We start from the raw sequence: 23,911 nt of genomic DNA, 5'->3' as shown, positions 1-23,911 counted from the left end.
GGTCATTGTGATGCACCAACCCTGATTCCCGGTTGTCCCGGAGAAACTCCTCAATCATGGCCGTGAGGTTCTGGGAGTGCACAGCTTCTGCGGCCGTTGTGGGGGATGTGGTTGGCAGGCTCGGTATTGTGCCTGCAGGCCTCTCAGGTGTTGCGCCAGGGGATGTGGGCTGATGTGAGACAGGTGTTACCCCTTCGCCTGTGAGGCCTGGCCCATCACTCGACCCGGAGTCGCTGTGTGCAACCTGGCTGTATGATGGTGACTCAGGGCTGCAGACGTTGGTCTCCTCCACGTTGACCACGGAATGGGATGTGGGGCTGTCTGGCACACTAAGGAGGCACATGGCAGCATTCTCCCCTGACATGCTGGATTCCTCAGGGTGCAGCGTGGGGCATGTTTCCTGCGGAACTGCAGCCATGTCCAGGTGCGCGGGTGGGGGTTGTGTACCCTCCATGGGGGTTGCTGGAGCAGGTGGTGTAGTATGGGCCTTATGTCTGCCAGCAGGTATGCGCTGTACCCTGCCCCTGTCCCGGGAGGTACTTGGCCGGGAGCCTTCCTGCTCCTCACTTTCATGACCGCTACCTGTGGGGGGCAAGAGAGAGAGAGACAGCATGATCAATGATCTGGGGGTCATCATGACTTCAAGCCTATGGTAACACATTGGGAGAGCAGCGTCTTGGTGATATTTTGGTTGGTGAGAGAACTTGGCTTGGATGGTAAAAGCATACTGTTGGCGGGGTCAATCATGTTGGCGGAGTACTGTGGTGAGTGACATTGGCCAGCTTTCTGTGTGGAATGGCCAATATGGGTGTCAGCCTTGCACCTGACATCATCCTGGGTCCCACTTGTTACGACACGGTTGCGGGGGGGGGGCTACGAAGCAAACATGATGTGACTCTTTGGCCGGCCCTTTGCGGTGAATTAAATTAAGGATGCATGTACTGTTTGGACTCATGACACTCACCTGCATCAGCGGATGAGGGGTCACCGCAATCCATTTCGCCCACACCTTCGATGGCTTCTGTGCCCATCATCTCCGCACATGTTTCCTCCCAGGGCATCATTTTAATGGGTGAGCCTGGGCCTCCTCCTGTCTCCAGGGCCTGCTGACGGTTTGCTGACATGATGGCCCGCACCCTGAGACGGAGGTCATCCCAGCGTTTGCGGCAATGCGTTGTGCTGCGGGGGGTGTTTCCAACGGCGCTCACCCTCTGTGCGACCAACTCCCATATCTCCTTCTTTCTGAGGATGGTGGGCCTACGCATGTCGCTGCAGAATACGATATCTGCATGTTCATGCAGGGTGTCGACCAGGACCTGTAACTCATCCTGGGTGAATTTTTCTTTTCGGATGCGCGCAGCGCCCTTTTTCAGAACTTTAGGCATGATGATCTTCTCTGTTGTATATTTGGTCGATCTGAGTACTGTATGGAGTCCTGTATGTCCTGTATGGTGAGGATTGCAATGGATTGTGATTTTAAATATGGCCGCCGTGATGCTTCCCGTTCCTGTGCGATGACGTTATTTCCGTTTCCGGTATTTAACGCTGGCCGTAATTTACGGTCAGCGTAACTTACGGTCACCGCTAATTACGGATTCCATCGAAGGCGATGGTGTTAAATGCGTCTAGGCTTATGGCGGTAAGGGGTTTGACGGGACCTTTTGCGCTATGCCGCAAGGGAGTTTACCGCCATGGCGGAATACTCGTGCACGCGAAGTCGGAATATGGTGGAAATAGCGCCTTCCGACCACATCGTACATGGTATTTACGCCATGGCGGTAATTACTGTTACTTACCGCCGGACTCGGAATGAGGCCCATTGAGTGTCTGGTTTCTTAGGCGAAGGTGTGAGATATGCAGATTTCTACATAAAAGCTTCAGCTGAAGAGTCTCACTAGAATGTTGGTAAAGCGGTTAGATGCTCTAACACAAATCATTGGGACAAGAATGCCCACAGAAACAGAGTGGGCATAAAATAAAGCTACTGCTTAAAAGGTGAGCTTTTATACATTAGTTTTACTGGCCTAACAGAAAAAGAACGTTGATTTGCATTTTGGGACTTGTAGTCTTCCATTCAGGAGGTGCAAAACACATTTGATGCTCTTTTTGCTTAGCACGTTTATGCAAGACTTTATGTATTGTCAGGTTGCTTTAGCTGATTTGTGTCCATTGAAGGTTAATGCTATTAGACGGTACTATTGTAGTTCTTGAAAGCCAAAACAAATATCTGTACTGACTAGATCTCAGAAGGTATGTGTTCAGGTTCCAAAACTGTGGAGTGTGTTGAAATCCTGGCTTCTCTGCTTGAGCAAAGTGTCCCCTTGTGGCCTTACCCTAACTCCCAGATTACTTGATTCAACAGGCAGATACATTTTCTGAACAGCCTGTCAGTACACCACGGATTCACAGGAGATTAGAGTTTTTGTAAGTGGTTAGTAAGAAACAGACATATTTTCCATAAATTGAGGAGATTAATACGAGCAGCAAATGCAGTGGTAGTGATGACTTGTTCCAGTTGAATGTCGCTATCAATGAGGACCCCAAGACTGCAAGCAAGAAGGTCAGGTGGAAAGCAGATAGCAGGGGGGAAGGGAGCGGAGGGATAGCATTAGAAGCTGGGAGAAAGATTACTCCCATTTTTGCATGAGGCAGCAGAGAACCATCAAGTGATGAATTGCAGCGAGACACGCCGTAATCTGTCTTGAGATAGCTGGGATGAAGGAGGGAAAGGTGAAAAATATTTTGAGTGTCATCAGCAAAATGGTGATAGCGAAAGCCAAAGGATGAGAGAAGGCTTCCTAGGGCAGAGGTGTAGAGGGTGAAGAGCAGAGGTCCAAGGACTAATACTTAGAGGACGCCAACTGGGAGATGGGGGGGATCACAGATTTTAAAGGATTGGCCTTTCAGGTAGTGTAGGTGATCCAGGCAAGAGAAAATTTGTGAAATCAAAGATCCTGGAGATTGAGGAGGAGAGAGGAGTCGTTGGCAGTGGAGGTCATTATGACCTTGGAGGTAGCCATGCCGCTATTTGCGGCATGGCTACCCCCATTCCGGTTACCGGGTTCGGGTTCCTGGAATGTGGAAATACCGGGCCATTCCGACCTGGGACGGCCCAGTATTTCCCCATTCCAGAAACCCATCCCCATTCCCATTCAAGCCCCCATAGGGCTCAATGGGAAGGGGGAGCATGCTAACAACGGCCCGTTAGCATGCTGGACCGCTCGCGGGACCCTCTAAGGATGCCTGGTAAAACCAGGCGTCCTAAGCGGGTCCCGCGAGCAGAACTCCTAATGAGGAGGTAGGGGGTTAATGGGGCCGGCAGCTCTACCGGCCCGTTAACCCCCTTCCACCAAGGTCGCATTGACCTCCAGTGCCAATAGTTGCAGAAAGGTCCAAATGGATGAGTATAGAAGAGAGTTTGGACTGGTGAGTATTAGAGTGATAATTAGAGACATGCATGTGTGCACTCTTGGTGGAGTGTTTTGTAGAGGAGCAGATGTGTACGTCATTGATAGAACCCACCCTCTCACCTTTGACATAATGGTTGAAGAACAAGACACTGTGCATGACACCAGGTATCATTCCAATACTGGATCGGGTGTATGAAAGACGTTGTGCACTCAGAAAACCGTATAGAATGTACCCTCGAACTGAAATGGTAGCAGTAAATTTGCAGACACCACTGAATTTCGAAGAGCTGTAAAGGAAATCTGACAGGTGCAAAGTGATGTCATAAGAAGACACAATGACGTACTGAAATGATATGAGGATACTTAAAGAATGAAGATGTAACTGAAGAAACAATAGTAAGCCTACAAACACATGAGAAAAACACATGTATTCACAGAAGATAAGTAACCAGATGTGTAGTAAATGTATATATGCAGAAATGCAAGGTAGATGAGACACATAGAACCTTGCTGCAGTAGAAAATATAACATGGGTAAAGCGCCCATGTTGAAAAGATGGATGTTGGCTCTGAATAAGAGTACACAAAAAGCTCAAAGCTCCATATGTGTCTGGCAGCCCGGTGAAAAGCACAACAGGCATCAGAATGTCTGTAGAATCAGCCGTGTAAAACTGCAGCACTAATGAGTCCTTCCGACAGAGCTGCGACCGAAGGACCTGGCGCGGAGCAGACCCCTGCCAAGATGGCAGCTGGGATGCAGGCTGGAATTGATGGCCCACCTCCGAAATACGAGGGAGCAGAGAGGATGGCAAACCGACCGGGCCCCCGAGAATAAGGAAGGAACCCTGCAGCAAGCAGCCCGCTAACGACTGCAGAGTGTTTAGAAGCGACGAGCAGAGGCCAAAATTACCGCGCTGTGAAGCCCTTCCTGCCACACACCCGCGGGTAGACCGCAATCAAGGAAACAGAGATAGGAGTGCGAACGTGGGCTGTAAAGATATGCCAGAAGACACCGGTAAGGAAACGCTGGGGGCGTCCGGGTTGATATGAAATAACACGGAGGAAGCATGGCGAGGCGGGGGGGCGAGAAGCGAGAATAACATATGCACCCAGCTCAAAAGGTGCAAGAGAACTGTGGGGAAGGAATGGGATCCTGGGACGGCACCAATACGCAGCAACCCCCCTAATGGTGATCAGAGCACCAAAACAGCAAACAGCTGCTCCATGAGCGCGGCTAGAAAGAGCAGGCGCTAATCAACACGGGGGTAGAGTGAAGCAACCGCAAAAGGTCCCATCAAACAAGGCACGAAGGCAACCCTGCCTGGCAGCAACATGAAATGCCTGCATGACACCACATGGGTCCAAGCGCCCACATAGGAAAGAGGCACTAAAGCAAGGTCCTGGCACATACTCTGGGCAACTGGGAGTTCTTGGGGGGCAACATAAGTGGGTGGCAGCCCTTGGGGCCCTCTTGGAGCGATCTAACAATCTCCACCCCTGCTACGACAGGATAGACAGGGAGCCCCGCAAATGCCCAGCTAACCCGCTGAAAAGAGCCTATAAAGGACAAGGGCTGAACACCAAGCACAGCCCAATGGTGGACGGTAGACCCTGGACCGCAAGGGTACAACCCCAGTGGCACCCACAACATAAAAGGGCTACTGCACATCAGGCCGAAAAGAGGCTTCCTCTACCACTGAAAACCGGCGAAAGAACTGCACAAAACCCTGAGCACAGAAGGTGGGGAAGGCAATAACTGGAACCTCGGGTCATGGCTAAGGCACTGGCCAATATTGAAACACTAGCTGCACCCCCACCCCAACAGCCCCAACATAGACGAAGAATGGCCAAACAAGCAACGAAACAGAAAGGACCTGCGTCCGGAGACATTAAAGCCTTGATGCAAACCGCAGAGATTCACAAAAGGCGACTTTTCTAGATACACTCTCCTCCACCGGAAAGTCAATGAGAATCGAATGACCGACCTATACAGAAAATCAGACTTGTTGGCAATGTTGCAGGAGCTGAGCTAAAAAAAGACATCAAGGATAGCGCTTCTGACCTAGCCAAATCCATCGCTGACCTCAATAAAGGTGTCATGGCAGTAAAGAAAAGGGTTGATTCTATTCCTTGTGGATACAGGAGCCACTTGTTCCTGTGTTCGAAAGGGAAAATACCCAATGCCTGTGATCACCATGAATGCGCAGGGATTCTCTGGGGCCACAATTTTGGTTTCTTTTACTGACAAATTACCACTTTCTATAGGTGAACATTACGTATCAATGCCACTAATATATTCTCCCAGACACAGGTTAACATATTAGGACATGACTTGATGACAATATTAAACTTGACAATGGGGGTCATTGTGAGAATGGAGGTAGCCATGGTGCTATTAGCACCATGGCTACACCCATACCGCATACCGGGTCCGGGTTCCCTGAATGGGGAAATACCGGGCCATTCCAACCTTGGAGGACCCAGTATTTGCCCATTCAGGGAACCCATCCCCATTCCCATTCGAGCCCCCATAGGGCTCAATGGGAATGGGGAGGGAGCTATCAACGGGCCCGTTAATAACGAGCCCGTTGTTAGCTTCCTGGTCCTTTAGCGGCTTCCACTAAGGGCACCTGGTAAAACCAGCCGCCCTTAGCAGGACCCGCTAAAGGACTTCATAATGCAGCGGTAAGGGGTTAACGGCACCGGCACCCTTACCGGTGCCGTTAACCCCTTACTGCCAACCTCGAATGAGGTCCAATATCTTTTACTGACAAAGGGATAGTGTGTTCAACCAACTCCAGGGATACATTATATGAATGTGAGAGAGTTTATAATAGCTTTTACAGGCCAAAAAGCATTACGGGGGTCCCCATAGATCCAGAAATATTGTTGTATGGAGTAAATATTTTGTTGACATTGCTTCCTGAACTGGCAGGGAAAATATTGAGAATACCTGATGAATTTTTCTTTAGACCATAAATGCCTATGGATGATGAGGAAGGACAGGTCATTCCCATAGAGGTAAAGGCAGCAGCAGTAAATCAAGAAAGGGTGATTGTTCATAGGACAGATGATGAGGGAAAGGCATGGAGAAAAGTAATAACCCTTAAGGAAGGATACAGATTGACAGATTGACAGACGTAGACTTGTTCAGAGATTAATATTCAGACAATGAATTTGTATTTTTCATAAATCTTACTTATTGGATAAAAATTGAGAATAGAGAAATACCACAGAGAATGGCAATGGTAAAAAAGAAACCGTCATTCTTTCAGGAAGATTTAGAAAAGGAGCCAGGCATCTTATGGACCAGCAGTCCATATGACATGGGTCTATTGAGTAGAGCAGGAGCAGTTAAAATCAAGCTTAAACCAGGAGCAATTTTCCCACGTGATAAACAGTACCCCATGTCCAGAGAAGCAGATGAAAGCATATTTGAGACCATTTCCACTTTAATGAAGTAGGGAATATTGCTGCCATCAGAGTCTCCATGTAACATGGCTGTGTAGCCAGTGACGAATTCAACTAGAAGGGTCGTGAAGATTTATTCAGGATCTCCACCCTTAAACAATATTGTTTTATTTATTTTATTTTATTTGTTTATTTATTACGCGCAGAGCCCACATGCATCTAGGCACACACAAAGCAACAACGCAATACTTCAGAATAAGCCATCACATAAGAATCAAATGAATAAAAGCATTTTCAAACATTTACAGTACGCCCACAGATTCTTTATCTTGCGCAGGTCAGCTGGTAACTTGTTCCAGGCCGAAGCTGCTTGGACTGGAAAAGATCGGCCTTTACGTCTAGCACACTTGCTTCGAGGACAGGTTAGCTACATAGCATCACTGGGTAGCTCGTGTAGAATTTTGTTGTGTACATTTCTCACTTAAATATGGTGTTGCCTGACTGTAGAGACATTTATGTGTTAGAACATTGACCTTGAACAGGATTCTGGCTGCGACTGGCAGCCAGCGCAGGTACCTTCTCTGTGTAGAAATATGTTCCTTTTTTGATACTCCTTTAACGATTCGAACAGCATCATTCTGTAAAACCTGAAGCTTTTTTTATGCAGTCCTTACCTGCACCACTCAGCAAGGCATTGCAATAATCAAACCTCAGCATTGTATTTGCTCTTACCAGTGTTGTGCAGTTATGTATAGAAACATATGGTTTAGCCAACCGCAGCAGCCTCAGATGATATTAGAACTTCTTCACTACATTATCTATATGGGCACCATGGAGGCTTTGAAAAAGACTCCTATTGTCTTCACCTTCTGTACTACCTTAATACAAGGGTTATCAATAATAAATCCTGAATAATCCGCTCCCAGCTTGGCTCTTGCCTGGGTAGAGCCAAAAATGAGGAGCTCAGTCTTAGCGCCGTTAAGGCATGGCCAGTTTGTAGACATCCAGTTTTTAACTTTTTCCAAAATATGAGAGATTTTCTCAGCATAATTTCCACTCAGCTCAACAACAATGAGCTGAGTGTCATCAGCATAGTTGGTAAATTGTACATCCAAACTCTCCAATAGATCACTTAGGGAGCAGATGTACACATTGAAGAGTGCTAGGGAGAGGCAAGCACCCTGGGGCATACCACAGGTAATCAAGGCTGGCTCCGGCGTGGCATTTCCCCAGCAAACCTTTGACCTTCTATTTCTGAGAAATGACTTGATCCATTCTGAGATGTTTTCAGAACAGCTCCCTGTTGTGGCCAAAATGGTAACAAGTTTATCATGGTTTACAATATCGAAGGCTGCTAATAGGTGTAACAACATGAGCAGCCCTGATTTCCTTTTGTCGATGATATTGAGCATCTGGGTCTGCAGATCTATCAGTGCAGTCTTTGTGCCATTGTGAGACTTGAAGCCTGATTGTCTAGAATGAAAGACATCTGCTTCTTCCAAATGTCCTTGTAGGTGAGCAGTAACAATTTTATCGACTATTTTTAGTAAAGAAGGGACATTAGTTATAGGCCTCAGGTTACTGTGTGTCCTCGGATCTTGACCTGGTTTCTTAATCAGAGAAGTAACAACTGCATTCTTGATGTTATCTGGAACAGTGTTATGAGCAAAAGTTGTATTTGTAAAACGTGTCAGAAAAGGGGAAAACACCTTGACATTATTAAAAATGATCTTTGACGGGACAACATCCCCGGGACATGTTGTCGACTGCATTTTCCTTAATATAGAGGGTCATTACGAGTTTGGAGGTAGCCATGGCGCTGTTAGCGCCATGGCTGCCTCCAAAGTCGTGTCTGGGTCCGGGTTCTCTGAATGGGGACTTACCTGGTCATTCCAACCTTGGAGGACCCAGTAAGTCCCCATTCAGAAAACCATTCCCCATTCCCATTCGAGCCCCCATAGGGCTAAATGGGAATGGGGAGGGAACCAATAACAGGCCCGCAAATAGCAAGCCCGTTATTAGCTCCCTGGTCCCTTAGTGTCTCCCGCTAAGGACAGCTGGTTTTACCAGCCGGCCTTAGTGGGACCCGCTAAGGGACCTCGGAATGCGACGGTAAGGGGTTAACGTCACCGGCATCCTTACCGGTGCCGTTAACCCCTTACCGCCGCACTTGTAACGAGGCCCATAGTGTCCATTTGATACTCCAAAATGGGCTTAAATGTAAAAAAGGATTTTGCAGATACATCTAGGACTTTATATCAAAATTGATATCCATTGTCGTACTATTAAATATTTTGGAGAGAGCTTTCTTAATTTTATCTGCGAGGGCAGATTGTACTGCTGTGAAGTCCTCATTTGTGGGAGCAAAAACATCTGACTGAGCCCGGGGTTTCTCTAATTTCCTAAGAATCTTGAACAGCTTTTTAGTGTCACTGCCTGACTCTTTAATCAGTGTGAGTTAAAGTAGTCTCTTTCAACTTCACAAGTCTCCTTCCTATATATTGTTTTCGAGGGATTTGCACATGTTTTTATTTTCTTTGTCTTGTATTTTGCACAACTGTGTTCTGCTTGCCTGTTCTCCTATTTATGTGCAGTAAGAGCAGAGGTAAACCAATTTTGGTTATTAGGTCTTTCTCTGATGGTCTTATTCCTCTTAGGAACCACTAAGTCCAAAGAAATAGTCAAATAATGTTCATATTCTGCTGCCAGTGCATAAGGTGAATGAGTGTCTGAGGTATCCTCCAAGAGTCTGAGCATACAGCCTCCTAATTCACCTATTGGAATATTGTTAACATTTCTACTGGAGATTTTTTAAAGCACGTTCTTTCCCTGAACAGCCTAAGTAGGCAATGTAAGTTCGAATTTAACAAACAAGTGATCTAACCAGACACAAGGTTTGGTACATATAGGACCAATTTGAAGATGTTTAGCGGCCACCCAATCTAGCACATTGCCCTTAACATGGGTTGGGTCTTTACTGTGGATCACATAATTATGATTTTTTTATAGTGTTGGGCCTATCCGTAGAGGTTACTATAGTAGACATATCTTTGTTAAAAGAGGGCATATTACTAGGGGGCGGTATAGCAAAATGATGTTCATGCAGTGGTTGGGGGGTGAATTTAAGCAATACAATTTCACATCCCTCACAAATAAGGCATTGAAAGAGGGCAATCTCTGGCCAAAAAACCTGTAACCTTCAGGCGTGGCTAAGTCTAAGGCCACTAGAATCCTTCAACCACATTTCCGTAACGCACATTATGTCAATATGATTTTCTACAACATAATCATGAATGTCTATAGCATATTTATCCATTGATCGGGTATTCAGCAGGGATATATTAAGTGTTCGTCCAATGGCCAGGTCCACATTATTAGATGTTATTTCAGCATTACGGCCTATCGAAGATTTATCAGTTTGCAAAGAAATCTGCAACTCGGTATCTACAGTAACGTTAGGAGACACACGGTTTGCCTGATTATCTAATGTGTTCGCATAATTCCTACTAGTATCTATACATTCATTGCTCTGTCCAAATGGTTCTATAGTTTTTGAAGAGATAGTCACATTGATACTAGGATGTACACGAGACATGTTAACAGGCCCGGAGCCAGATGCATTGAGACTAATATCTAAAATACAATATTTCTGAACAATTGCCTGGTGTCTTAATTTCTGTTCAGTTGGCAATGTCAGGATTTTGGACTCCATATTACTAACCAATAGTCGCACTAAATCTCTGGCTCTATAAAGAACTGGCTTACCAGCTCGTGTTTCTAGATCTCCACGCTGGAATGCAGTTCAGCGCCTGTGCGTCCTGTGTGGACTCACGCAGACTTGTTGGACCCTGACGCGCCGGCGCTAACGTGCCAGGCAAGACATTAGTATGTGCCCGGGAACTACAAAACTGATGAGGCTTGTAGTTCCTTGGCACAGAGAGCATTTTGAAAAAGCATGCAGATTCTACAGATACTGAAATGAGAGGACCCAACTTCAATAATATATACTTACACTCTAAAAACAGTTTCAACACAATTCTAAAAACAGTTTCAAGGGGGCATGGTTTGGAGCTGGGGCGCGAGGCATGGCTCCTCACTAGCTCCCATCCCAGACCCGGCAACCTACGGAATTGCAGCATCTGAAAGCATGTGGCTTCTCCTGAAAAAGCACACAAGGGGGAAAATACTGTGCCCAGCTGAATCCAAGATGGCGACCGGGGCTCGGACATTGAGAACCCCGGGCAACTGAGTCCCCAGGGGGGTGGAGGAGGCTTGTTGCACTGCTCCATGGCGGCCGCAGACAGGGTACCCCCCCCGGAATGGCTTCATATACGCTGTGGGAGCCCTCACGCTCTGAGGGGCTGGAGGACACGCCCACACTAGGAACCATCACAGAGGAGCTCCTCTGAGACAGACTGGGACAGCAGCACACTGCACGGATGGCGCAACAGCTATAATATGAGGGGAAAACTACCCAAGCAGTGAATAAACATCCTTCGGTTCTGACACAAGCAGCCCACTCCCAGGGGACACAGCGCTGGCTGCCCCTGCAGAGCCTCCCTAACTCCACTGCTCAACAAGCTGAGGAGGAATACTCGCCACACCACGAATCAGAGGACACACCAGCTCAAGCACCCGCACAGAGGCGTGGCCCTGGGACCTCTGCAACAGTAAGGTACAGCTACCTACTGCCGCAGGGGGTATGCTCACGCTCCACAATTGCAGCTTAGGATCGGGGCTATGACAGGAGGCTACCACTGAGGATCGGGTTGTCTGGGTCTCCAGTCAATGCCCAAGTGGGTCTCCCCGAAATGAAAAGAGGCCTGCAAATCACCAAAATCTAGCCCCTGCCTCAACAGATCTCCACCTAAATTGTCGGCATAAGAAAGAAATGTACAAAGAAGGCAAGTGCAGCAAGATCCACGCTGCTAGAGGCCCCGCACGACCCAACTCATCGAAAGGTACACAAGGCCTTAGGGAGAAAAACATGCCTAACCGCAAAGAGCCATGTGGGCGGAAGACCTCCTCTCCTAGTAGCAAGGGGAGAAATGCCAAAGGCCCCCAAAACAACAAAACAAGTTGACATTTCTACACTGCTCTCGGCACCCACCGGAGACAAAGGGAAGAAAGGAAAGCAAACCGAAGCAATGTCACAAGAAAGACTTTTAGACGCCCCCCACCGACCAACTAAAGGGGTCACCAAAAGAGATCTGCGGGACCTCCTACCAGCCATGACTAAGGAATACCAGAGAGGCACAGAAGAGCTCATGAAAAGAATATCGAGCCTAGACAAGCGCATGGACGAGGTAGAAAACAGAACGGCAGAGATAGAGTCAATGATATGTGAACAATCCTACGAAATCAGGGAGGGAGCAGACCGAATTACCGCACTGGAGGCCAGATGTGAAGCTCTGGAAACTAAGCAAGAGGACGCCGGAAACCGCTCCCACCGTAATAACATCCGACTACGTGGAATTCTTACCTGCATTACGGATGCGGAGCTGGGTAACCTCATCCAGGACCTCTTCAGATTCATCCTAAAGTTCCCAGATAGTACCCCGCTAGAGCTGGACAGAGTGCACTGAACCAGGCTAGACAAGCACCAACCGCGCCAAACACTTCCCCAGACGTCCTGGCAAGAGTCCACTTCTACAAGGTCAAGGAGGAGATAATGGAGGAAGCCAGGAACACCACATGCATACAATTCAGAGGTGCTTCAATCGCCCTATACAAAGACATCACAGCGGCCACATTACTAAAAAGGAAACACTTAAAAGCGCTAACGGAACGGCTCTGAGACAGAAAGGTGCTCTACCGCTGGGGCTTCCCCACTTCACTGGTGTTCACCCTGGAAGGTAAACAACGGCAAATTCTTACATTGAAGAAGGCTGAAAAGCTACTGCACCCGGCAGGAGCAAACGACAACGATGAGGATGATATAGCACTCAAATAGGACTTATCGAAGGGGACCAAGCAGCCCAGGACACAGCTGGACAGGAAAAGGTGGCTCAAAGACCCTCCACAAAGAGGCAAGAAAGGTGCCAAGCCTTGAGAGGGAATACTTCATTGACAAAGAAGAACTACCCAATCTGACCCCCTGCAGGCACCCCTGATATTTCTGACTGAACTATGACAGCGCACCCCGGAAACAGGCAGAGGGACCCTTGGAAGGAAGAACTGGTACATCTAAGGAGGGAACAGTGTCAACGGGGGCCAAGAACGTGAAGGACCAAAGACTGTAACTGCAAACAGCATTTCGGAAGCTACTGCTACGCTTTCAGGGTTAACCAATGGGCGCTGGGCGTCCAAAAAAGGTCAGTGTCGGGTTCTGAGCTGGTTTCCCCTGAGAGTTGTGGGCTGGTCTCAGAGACTCGACTCTTGTTTGGGGGTGAGGGCGAGGGGTTCCCAGTGTTATGTTAGTTGGGGGAAAATTAGTCGGGAAAGGGGTTAAACCAGAAACATATCAAAGCGACAACACAGGAAGAGGCATATCATGGGGGTCCAGAGCTCCCACACATGGGACAGAGGTTGGAAGCTGGAACCCGGGAGGGAAAGAAACAAACATGGCGGCAGACGCGACCAGGAAACTTTGCATGGTAACCTGGAATGTGCAGGGCCTTAATTTTCCTGGGAAACGTAAATCGGTGGAGCGCAAATGTACCGAACTCTCCGCCAGCGTAGCCTGTTTGCCAAGAAACACACCTTCTAGTGAAAGATGAGAAGCGCGTCCACTTTAGGTGATTCAACAAATGCCATTTTGCAACAGCGGGGGAGAAAAAGATGGGAGTGGCGCTGCTTTTTAGCCGAGAAGTACCACTGACACAGGTGATGGTGAAACGAAACCCAATGGGCAGATTCTTATTGGTCAAGGGTTAGCTACTAGAGCAACAAACATTTGCCTCCATCTATTTCCCAAACAGCGCCCAGGACCGGTTTCTCCACTCCATCCTACTGGACAAATTCGCATTCACAGAAGGCTGTCTCCTGATAGGGGGGACTTTAACCTGGTCCCGACCCAAATAGTGATAAGACCCTGCTGCCATCGAGAGAGGATTTTGCACAAGCATTTGGGTTTGGCAAATTTCTGAGGGAAACGGGGTCAGTAGATGTTTGGTGACTCTCCAACTAGGGAGGACGCGACTATACATTTTACTCCCATGTCCACAAAGGCCTATCCAGAATAGACTTAATCCAAAGGTCCAGTGAGTTATTTGCCTGCCTGGAGGAAGTCCAGATACACCGAGGATGATCTCAGATCACGCCCCAGTGCAGGCCCGGGTCAGGGTATGCGGTCTCCCAAGCCCACCGCAATGGCATTGGAAGATGCAAGACTCACTTTTGCAGGATGCAGTAATCAAAGAGGAAATCTCCAATGCACTCACTTGCTACTTTGGAGAAAATTCCTTAGTGAGATGCTCCAAAATGGTAGTCTGGGATGCCATGAAGCCAGTGATCAGAGGAGTGCTAATAAGGAGTGCTGCAGCACAATAAAAGGGTTGGACAATTGCAACAGCACAGACTGGAGGAGAAGGTAGCGGCCATGGAGGGGGCACATAAAAAGAACCAATTGGGGAAGACAAGTAGAGAGCTTAAAAAGGCTAAAGCCGTGCTGGAAATGCATCTGGCAGACAGATCTGCCAGGGCATTGGCATACTCCAAACAGTTCTACTATATAAACAGCAATAAGGCGAATGGGCTATTAGCATACAAATTAAAAAAGGTACACACCCGAAATAACATTCCCACACTGAGAAACAAAAACGGGTCCCTACTGTCCTCGGAGGATGACAAAAGGAGAGGAATGATGACCTATAGCGAGGTAATGACAGGGAGCCTGATTGATGAGCAGTTGCAAGATAACTACCTAGCTACCTCCCCAAGAAGGCCTGAGACAACACAGTTAGGGCCTCATTACGACCCTGGCGGTAAGGGGTTTACGCCAGCGTTAGCTGCGCCGACCCCTTACCGCCAATTACGAGGTCCCTTAGCGCCATGGCGCTTTTAACACCTGCTTTTAGCAGGTGTTAAAATCCATGGCGCTAAGGGACCATGGAGTTAATTACGCCACCGTAATTTACGGTGGCGTAATTAACGCCTTCCCCACTCCCATTATGCCCTATGGGGCAAAAATGGGATTGGGGAAGGGTAAATGGGGATTGGGGACTTACCGCCCCCGCCAACCTCGGAATGGGGCGGTAAGTCCGCCAACCACCATGGCGTAAACGTAGTTTACGCCATGGTGGTAAAGTCACGGCCCAGGCGGTAACTTACCGCCTGGGTCGTAATGAGGCCCTTAGAGCCCCAACTCCCCATAACCCCGGAGGAAGTGAAAGAAGCTGTAGAAACCCCGAAAAACGCAGCTCCAGGCCCGACTGATTCGCAGCTAGTTTCTACAGGGTGTACGCTCACATCTTAGCCCCCCAACTCACTAGGCTTATGAACTCTTTCCTGGCTACAAGGAGTACCACTCCATCTATGGAGGAATCCCTAACAATACTCATCCCCAAACCGGAAAAAGACCCAGAGGACTGTGCATCCCACCAGCCCATAACACTAATGAATAACGATGCAAAGATCTTCTCCAGGATCCTTGCAACCAGACTAGCGAGGGCCCTTCCAGAGCTAATCCACCCAGACCAGACAGGATTCATTGCAGGTCGCACCACCCGTGTCACAACCCAAACCTGGCAAAAAGTACCTCTAGAATGAAACTAGAAATTGCCATAATCTCAGTCGATGCTCACAAGACATTTGACCTATTAGATTGGGGTTACATCCAGAAGACACTAAGCTACTTTGGGTTCAACCTGAAGTTCAGCAAATGTGTCATGGCCAACTACCCGCATCCCTCCACCTCACTAAGAATCAATGGGATTCGATCCCCTAAGCTCCATATCTCTCGAGGTACCCGGCAAGGCTGCCCCTTGTCCCCCCTAATATTTGCCCTCTCAATGGAGTCATTTGCAACCAGAATCCGGAATAACAAACACATACAGGGGCTACAGCTGGGGGGAAACCGGTACAAGGTCTCCATGTATACCCATCACGTCCTCCTCTCGCTAACATAGATTGAGCGCTCACTGGAAGCACTTTGGCAGGAGATCTCAGCATTTGGGGAGGCCTCTGGCTTCAGGGTCAATTACAGGAAATGAAGGGCCTTGGAAAATAAACATTACCCGGGAGCGTAGAGAAGCGCTAACAAACTTTAGCCCCATCCCATGGGCCAAATCACGAATCGCCTGCCTGGGTGTCAACATACCAAACAGAACGGAGAGAGTATACCAGGCCAACTTCCCCCAGCTATTCTGAACCCTATTAAAGGACATGGAGCATTGGCACAAACAGGTGGTTTCATGGCTGGGGAGAATTGTAGCAATAAAAATGAACTTGGTCCCGAAGCTGCTCTACCAGTGCCTGGCGCTACCGGTAACCATACACCCAGGAGAGCTCCAAAGGTTGCAAAAAGGGGTCCTGAAGTATGTCTTGGGCAGGGAAAAGCCAAGAATCGTACAAAGAGTGATGCTCAGAGGGGCAACGATTGGAGAACGGTGGGTCCCAGATATTTCTACATATAGTCTGGCAGCGCAACTATCACACGCTTTCACATGGCAGGCCGACTCTAACCTACCCCGGTGGAAACAAATAGAAGAACATTGGTGTTCATCCCCCCTATCCACCCTACTACACCGCATGGGGTCTCGCAGGGCTCTGGACAGCGGTCCATTAACGGCCACTAGAAACACAATCCACTGCTGTAAAATGGCAGCAAGCCGATGGGGCCATAGAGAATCACTGGGGCCACTCACTCCAGTCTGGAATAACCCAGACTTCACTCTTGGACTCGAACAAGAGGGGTTTAACAAATGGCACAAGGGGAGCTTGAGGCAAATTAAGGACTTATACACCAATGGAGCACCACTCTCCTTCGAAGAAAGCACATTTTTATTCCAAATCCCAGAAACCGAAAGATTTTGCTAACTCCGCTACTGGATGTCACAACACAGCACTAGAACGCATGGGAGCAGAGACCTTGACCCGCTGGAACTCACATTAACATCAGTGTCCCGAGAGGGAAAACATCAACCCTATACAAGCTCCTAGAGAAGGGTGACACCAATAAGAGGGACAACTACATGCTCAAATGGGAGAGGGACCTAGGAAGAGAATTAGAAATGGAGGAATTGGGGCGTATCTGGACCTGCACGCACAAAACCTCAAAATGCATCACAAACAAGGAGGGGGCGGAGAAAGTAAGCTTGCTACAGGTGGTATGGGCCTCATTACAAGTCTGGCAGTAGCTGTGCCGGTAAATCTGGCAGGCTGCCGCCGGACTTGTGAATTTTTCTGGCGCCTCGCTTCAGGGAAACACCGGGGGATTATGACCACAGTGTTCCTGGAAGTCAAGTGCCGCAAAATCGTTAATCACCATTCCCATTTGGGAATGGGGATGAAGGTAGCACCGGCACCGTTAATAACGGTGCCGGCGCTTCCGTGAAAGTCTACAGGCAGGTGCCATCCCGCCTGCCAGGTCAGTGTGCCGGTCCGGTAACAACAGTGCCGGTAGGCTTACCGGCACTGTTGTTACCAGACTAGCACACTCGTAATGAGGCCCTATGTCACCCCAGAAATCCTGAACAAATGCAACCTGGGGTATTCCCCACATTGTTGGAGAGGATGTGCAGAAACAAGATCACTATTCCATCTTTTATGGTCATAGCCAAAGTCAGTGCTATTTTGGGAAGAGGTTTTAAAACAGATGAAGTCAATCACGGGATTGACAATACCATGGGACCCGGGGATTGTGTTATTGGGCGACACGGGTGGGGGTACATTCCCAATCAAGGGTGAACTGGTGGACTTGATAACCCACCTCCTCACCACAGCTAAAATCACTATCGCCTGGCTATGGAAGCAACCTGAAGGTCCGGCAATCACCATGTGGTGGGCAAAATACTATGACACAGTTGTGGCAGAGAAAAAAAATGGCCTCTCGACTGGGCGTCATGGGGAGATTTCACAACACTTGGGCCCCCTATTTTGACTATGCAGAATAATTCCCATGGATAGTACGACAACCACCAGCATCTGGATGGTGTACGAAACCTTTAACTATTAAGCTCTTCCCTATCATCTGACCCATGATGGCGAAACTGCCCAATATTTGAAGCTCAGTAAATGCATTGCCCCATATTATTGGTGTTGTCTCACATTACTAAGTCGAATCTGCACATGTACCCTGACTTGACCCAGTTGTTGCTGTAAAATAACAATAAAATATTTTGTTGAAAAAAAACACAGTTACAACACAATTTCATAAAAATTGCCCAATCAATGTAAAAAATACGGCAAAGAGTGCCAGTGCAGAGAAATTCAAATCTAGCTATGTTTTTAAATTATTTCAGCCTATCAGTATACATGCAGCCTAGTTTCAGAGTGCTAGCGCTGAATTTAAAGTTTTGTTTACCGGCGGGATAAAACAGGGATTAACTACCAACAGACTTGCTGGACTCTGGTGCGCCGGCGCTGACGCGCCTGGCAGAAATGAGTACGTGCCCCGGAACTACAACATTGTTGAAGCAGAGTTACCCCTGCTTCCAAACCCTGCTACAATATTATGTAACATCCTAGGTAAAGCCAAATATTTAACAGTAATAGATTTAAAGAATGCCTTCTTTTCAATTCCCCTTCATGAAGACTCACATGATTTGACTTTGCTTTCGTATAGAAATCAACACCTAAAACATACAAGGCACTTTGAGTCCCCCATCAATCTTTAATAGAGTCCTCCTTCAGATGGATCTAGGTATTGTACAGCTTAAGAGTACATAATTCAGTACGTAGATGATATATTAGTGTGCAGTGAGACAGAGGAAAGTGTTACACTCACCTGGTTCCCACAGGGGGCGTCGGTCGGACCCGGACAGCTGTGGTCTCCACCAATGTGATGCGTAGTGCAGAGATGGCTGTTTGGACTGGCCCGCCTAGTCTCGTCTGCTTGATCCGAAGAAGTATTCGCCTGGAGGTGGAGAAAGGTATTTAGCCACCCCTGGATTTTAGCAAGGACCCCCCGCTGCTCCCGATCTCCCCACTAGTCACCTCTGATATTTCCTTTTAGTAAGCTCACCTTATGTATTTAAATGTATTTAAATGATGAGCTCTCCATCCTGCTTGGCATGCAGGGGCGTGTAGATACCAGTTACTTTACTGGCTTGAAGGTACTGGAGGAGTTCCGGCTATTGACTCCGGGGCTTATAAAGTTCAAAAGAGTTCAATATGTCCGATGTTCACTCTTGTTCCATTCCCTTTTTAGAATTTGCACTGGGTCCAAAAGAATATTGCCTGGAGTTAGCTGATGGCGTTTGGGTAAGAGTCTGTATTTCCCAACACTGTCCGGTTTAATTTGTTGTTTTCTCTCCCTTTATAGGTGCGGCATATGAAGATGTGTCATGTTAAAGGGTAATGCCTCCGGTGATAAATCAGGTAAGTCTATGGTAAGTGATGATATTTGTCGGCTTCCGGGCTCACCTTGTTGTTTCTTTGGTTTTCCCCAGATGCTGGAGTTCGACGACGAAAAAGATGGAGAGAGCGCCGAGTTTAAAGATGCAGATGCTGTGGACTGGTGAGTATAACGCGGCGCTGCAGCTGGTGATGCGACGCGTGTTAGAATAATGTTCTTTCCAGGCTCGGAGACGTGCTGGGCCCGGAATCAGGTAAGGAAATAAAATGATGTTCGTTATCTAACCCTTTCTCCTTCTTTTCCCCTTTTCCTAGGAGCTCCGGATTCGAGGCGGGCGTGGCAGAAGACTGGATGCAGGCTTGCAGGCACGGTGAGCGTTACGCTGCAGAAGGCAGAATAACGCAAAGCATGTGCTTCTGATCTGGCGTGGTTTAAATAGCCTCCAAAGTAGTTCCAGGTAAGAAGTTCCCCAGAACCACACCCGAGTAAAAAATAGTCCCTGCAACAAAATAGTCCCATCCAAGCCTCACGTTGGCTTGGATTAAGTTGCAGCATGGTCTGCATGAGGTAAGTAATGTCTATGAGCCTGGCGCCTATGGCGCCAGGACTGATTCCTATTATGAGCCTGGCGTCTAAGGCGCCAGGACTGAACCCAAACAGCCCCCAGTCGGGACTGTTGGGGTTTTGATAAATATCTGGATGCCTGCTCCTGGGGCTGATGGACTCGATCCGGATGCCCGGGGGTAGGCATCATGACAGCACTCCCCCCCAAGGCCCCTCCTATACCTGTTCTTCCCTTTGGCCCTGGTTTGTCTGGGAAGTTCCGATGGAATTTTTTCACCAACCGAGGAGCATGAACGTGGTCGCTAGGTTCTCATGACCTTTCTTGAGGTCTGTAACCCTTCTAGTCGATTAAATAAAAAAGTCGAGATTTAACCATCTTAGAGACCAGGATGTTTTTTACCTCAAATTCAGGTTCTCCATCTATTAGGATGGGGTCAGGTGGTTTGGTTAATCTGGTCCCGGGTTGAACTAGAAGTGAAACATGAAAGACAGGATGAATCCGCATATTAGAGGGTTTTTCTAATTTTACGGCCACCGGGTTGATAATGGCCTTAATGGTGTAAGGTCCCAAAAATCTAGGATTAAAGGTCCGGGTTCCTTTGTGTTTTGTAGCCAACCAGACTTGATCCCCAATCTGGTATGGTGGAGTCTCACTTCTGTGTTGATCAGCGTTCTTCTTGTATTTCTCTTTTGCTTGTTTCAAATGTTCTGTTGCCTCCTTAAAGGCTTGTGTAATAGTTGAGTGCAGATGAGTAACTGCTGGCATTTCTAAGTGCTGGGGTGAATCGAGTTCTGAGATTCGAGGATGATGTCCATATATGGTATAAAAGGGGCTTTGTCAGGTTCCTGAATGTACTGCGTTATTGTATGCGTATTCAGAAATCCATAAAATATCTTTCCAATTACTTTCGGTTTGGTGAAGCATACAACGTAGGTATTGTTCAAGAGTCTGGTTGGTCCTCTCCGTCTGACCATCGGTTTGGGGATGGTGACTTGTTGATAACCTTACGTCAATTTGCGCCAATTGACAAAATTTTTTCCAAAATTGCGAAATGAACTGACTACCTCGGTCAGAGATCAATACGGAAGGAAATCCATGTATTCGAACAATGTTTTCAAGAAATTCCTTGGCCAAAATTGAAGCGGAAGGTAATCCTTTTAAAGGAATAAAGTGGGCCATCTTGGAAAAAAGATCTACAATAACTAGAATGGTGTTGAATCCATTACATGGAGGTACATCTGTAATAAAGTCCAAAGACAAAGTGTGCCATGGTGTGGGTGGAGTATCTAAAGGTTGTAAAAGACCAGCTGTTTTTTTCTTCTGACTTTTATTTTGGGCGCAGATGCCACAAGACAGTACAAATTACTTTACGTCTTTTCGCCAGGTGGGTCACCAGAATTGTCTTTTAACTTTAGCTTCCGTTTTTGCGATTCCTGGGTACCCTTCTATCAAGGCATCATGGTAATTGGAGATGACTAGTTCCGGTAGTTCCTTGTGTGGTAAGAATAGACGCCCTTGATAGTAAGGTAGGTCATTGATGACTGAATAATCTGGGCCCTTTTTAACCCAGTCCTGCAGGGCTGCTGAATTGAAAAGTTGTTGGATTTTCAAATGAATATTTTCCAGAGCCTGGAGAGCAGTTATGCTAAGAATTCTTTCTTCTGAAATTATAGGTACTGGTTCTGAATTCGAGTATGCTTCTCCCATTCCTATTCGGGAAAAGGCATCTGCCTTGCCATTTTTACAACCTGGTCGATAAGTGATCATGAAATCGAATTCTGCAAAGAATAGTGCCCACCTAGGTTGACGTGATGGTTGGGCCTTGGCTGTCTTCAGATATTGCAAATTCCTGTGATCTGTGATTACAATGATGGTATGCCTGGCACCGAGGAGATAATGCCGCCAAGCCTTGAAGGCGGATTTGATGGCTAACAGTTCTTTATCGGTAACCGCATAGTTTAACTCGGGTGCCGAGAACTTCCTGGACCAAAATGCTACTGGATGAAGTTGACCGGTTTCGGGATCCTTCTGGGATAGGACAGCCCCCATGGCTAAACTGGATGTATCAGTTTCAACTATGTATGGAAGCTCGGGGCGTGGATGCCTTAAGACAGGTGCTCATGTGAATTTCAATTTTAGCTCTTGGAAGGCTTTTTCAGCCTCTTCGGTCCACAAGAAGTGTTTGTTTTTTCGTAAAAGTGCTGTGATGGGGTGTACAACATGTTAGAAGTCCGGAATAAATCTGCGGTAGAAATTAGCAAATCCAAGCATGCTTTGTACCCCTTTAACTGAACTGGGTGATGGCCACTTGAGAATCGCGCACACCTTTCGAGAGTCCATTCGAACTCCTTTTGGAGTCAGGATGAATCCAAGGAATTCAACTTCTGTAGCATGAAAAACACATTTTTCCAATTTTGCATATAACTTATGCTGGCGTAGTTTCTCGAGGACTGCACGAACGTACTTAACATGGTCTGATTCTGAAGAGGAGTACACCAGAATATCGTCTATGTATATGACAACACAGACATCAATCAGTTCACGAAGGACATCGTTCATAAAATACTGGAAGGCTGCTGTTGCATTACACAACCCAAAGGGCATCACCTGACATTCGAATAATCCGTTGTTGGTGCGAAAGGCAGTCTTCCATTCATCGCCTTTTTTTACACGTACCAGATGATATGCCCCTCGAAGATCCAATTTAGTGTAGATGCTAGCATCCTTTGCTTGGTCTAGTAATTCGGGGATCAGAGGCAATGGGTATCGGTTCTTCATCGTAATCTGATTTAATGCCCGGTAGTCTATGCACGTTCTAAGGTCACCTTCCTTTTTAGGTACGAAGAATAAAGCTGAGGATGCAGGGGACTTGGGTGGATGAATGAAGCCATTAGCAAGGTATTGGTCCAAGTATTGTCGTAGGTGAAGGTTTTCGGGTTCCATAAGGGTGTAGATTCTACCGCATGGAGGTTGTGCACCGGGTATGAGATCGATTTGACAATCGTATGATCTGTGAGGTGTTAAGGTGTTTGCCTGTTCTTTTTGGAAAACGTCTTGGAATTCTTGATTTTCCTGAGGTAACTGCACTGCTGGGCTAGTAACTGTGGCCAGGCCTTTGTTCAAGGTCTTTTCTGGGTAACATGTGTGTGCACAATCCGGGAAGGTTATTCTCTTCTCTCGCCAATCAATACTAGGATTATGTGTTTCCAACCAAGGTATCCCCAGTATTATTTGGAACTGCAGGGCTTTGATTAAATCAAACACAATAGTCTCTCGATGCCCATCTTGACCCAACAGTGTCATCTCTGTAGTGGATTGACTTACAGGACCAGAGGCAATCTCAGTTCCATCGACTGTGGTGATGACATCTGAAGTGGTCTTTTTGCAAAGAGGTAGATTCATCCTAGAAGCCAATTCGTGGTCCATATAGTTTCCTACGGCGCCACTATTAATGTATGCCCTTAATGCGTGCATACGTGATGGCTGCCTTGGGTTAATAAGGTCCATTGGTATGATTAGGTGCGATGTCTGAGTGTCCTTCTTTAAGCTCGGCAAGGTGACCTCTACGCTTGTCGGGCGTGGTCATTTCCCAAATCAGGCTCTGTTTGGTTTTTGTCAGCAACTCCGACTATTTTCTTGGATGGTTTTAGAGGGCAATCCGTAGAAAATTTCCTGAGGCCCCACAGTATAGACACAGTTGCATCTGCCGTCTCCTTTCTCTTTCCTTTTGAGTTAAGGGTGCCTTAACCCCCCCGATCTGCATAGGTTCTGATGCATCTGTTCCTTTTGGGGTAACGTTGGGTTTTACCAATACCCGATTCTCGAACTTAGCTCAATCAGCTTTTCTAGTCTGAAGGCGGTGGTCTAATTGGAGCACTAAATCTATATATTCTGCGCAATCCTGAGGTGGATTCACAACTTGGGCCAGAACATCTTTGAGTTCACCCCGAAGTCCACGATGAAATAATGTAATTTGTTTTGCCTCAGGCCATCCGGTTTCCACCACCAACCTATTGAAGGTTCCGATATAGGTTAGCAGATCCTGGTTACCCTGTCGTAGGGATAAAAG

This window comes from Ambystoma mexicanum, chromosome 3q (assembly GCF_040938575.1).
Source record: "Ambystoma mexicanum isolate Mex_15411 chromosome 3q, UKY_AmexF1_1, whole genome shotgun sequence".
Lineage (NCBI taxonomy): Eukaryota > Metazoa > Chordata > Amphibia > Caudata > Ambystomatidae > Ambystoma > Ambystoma mexicanum.
Note: the sequence above shows the minus strand (reverse complement) of the source record.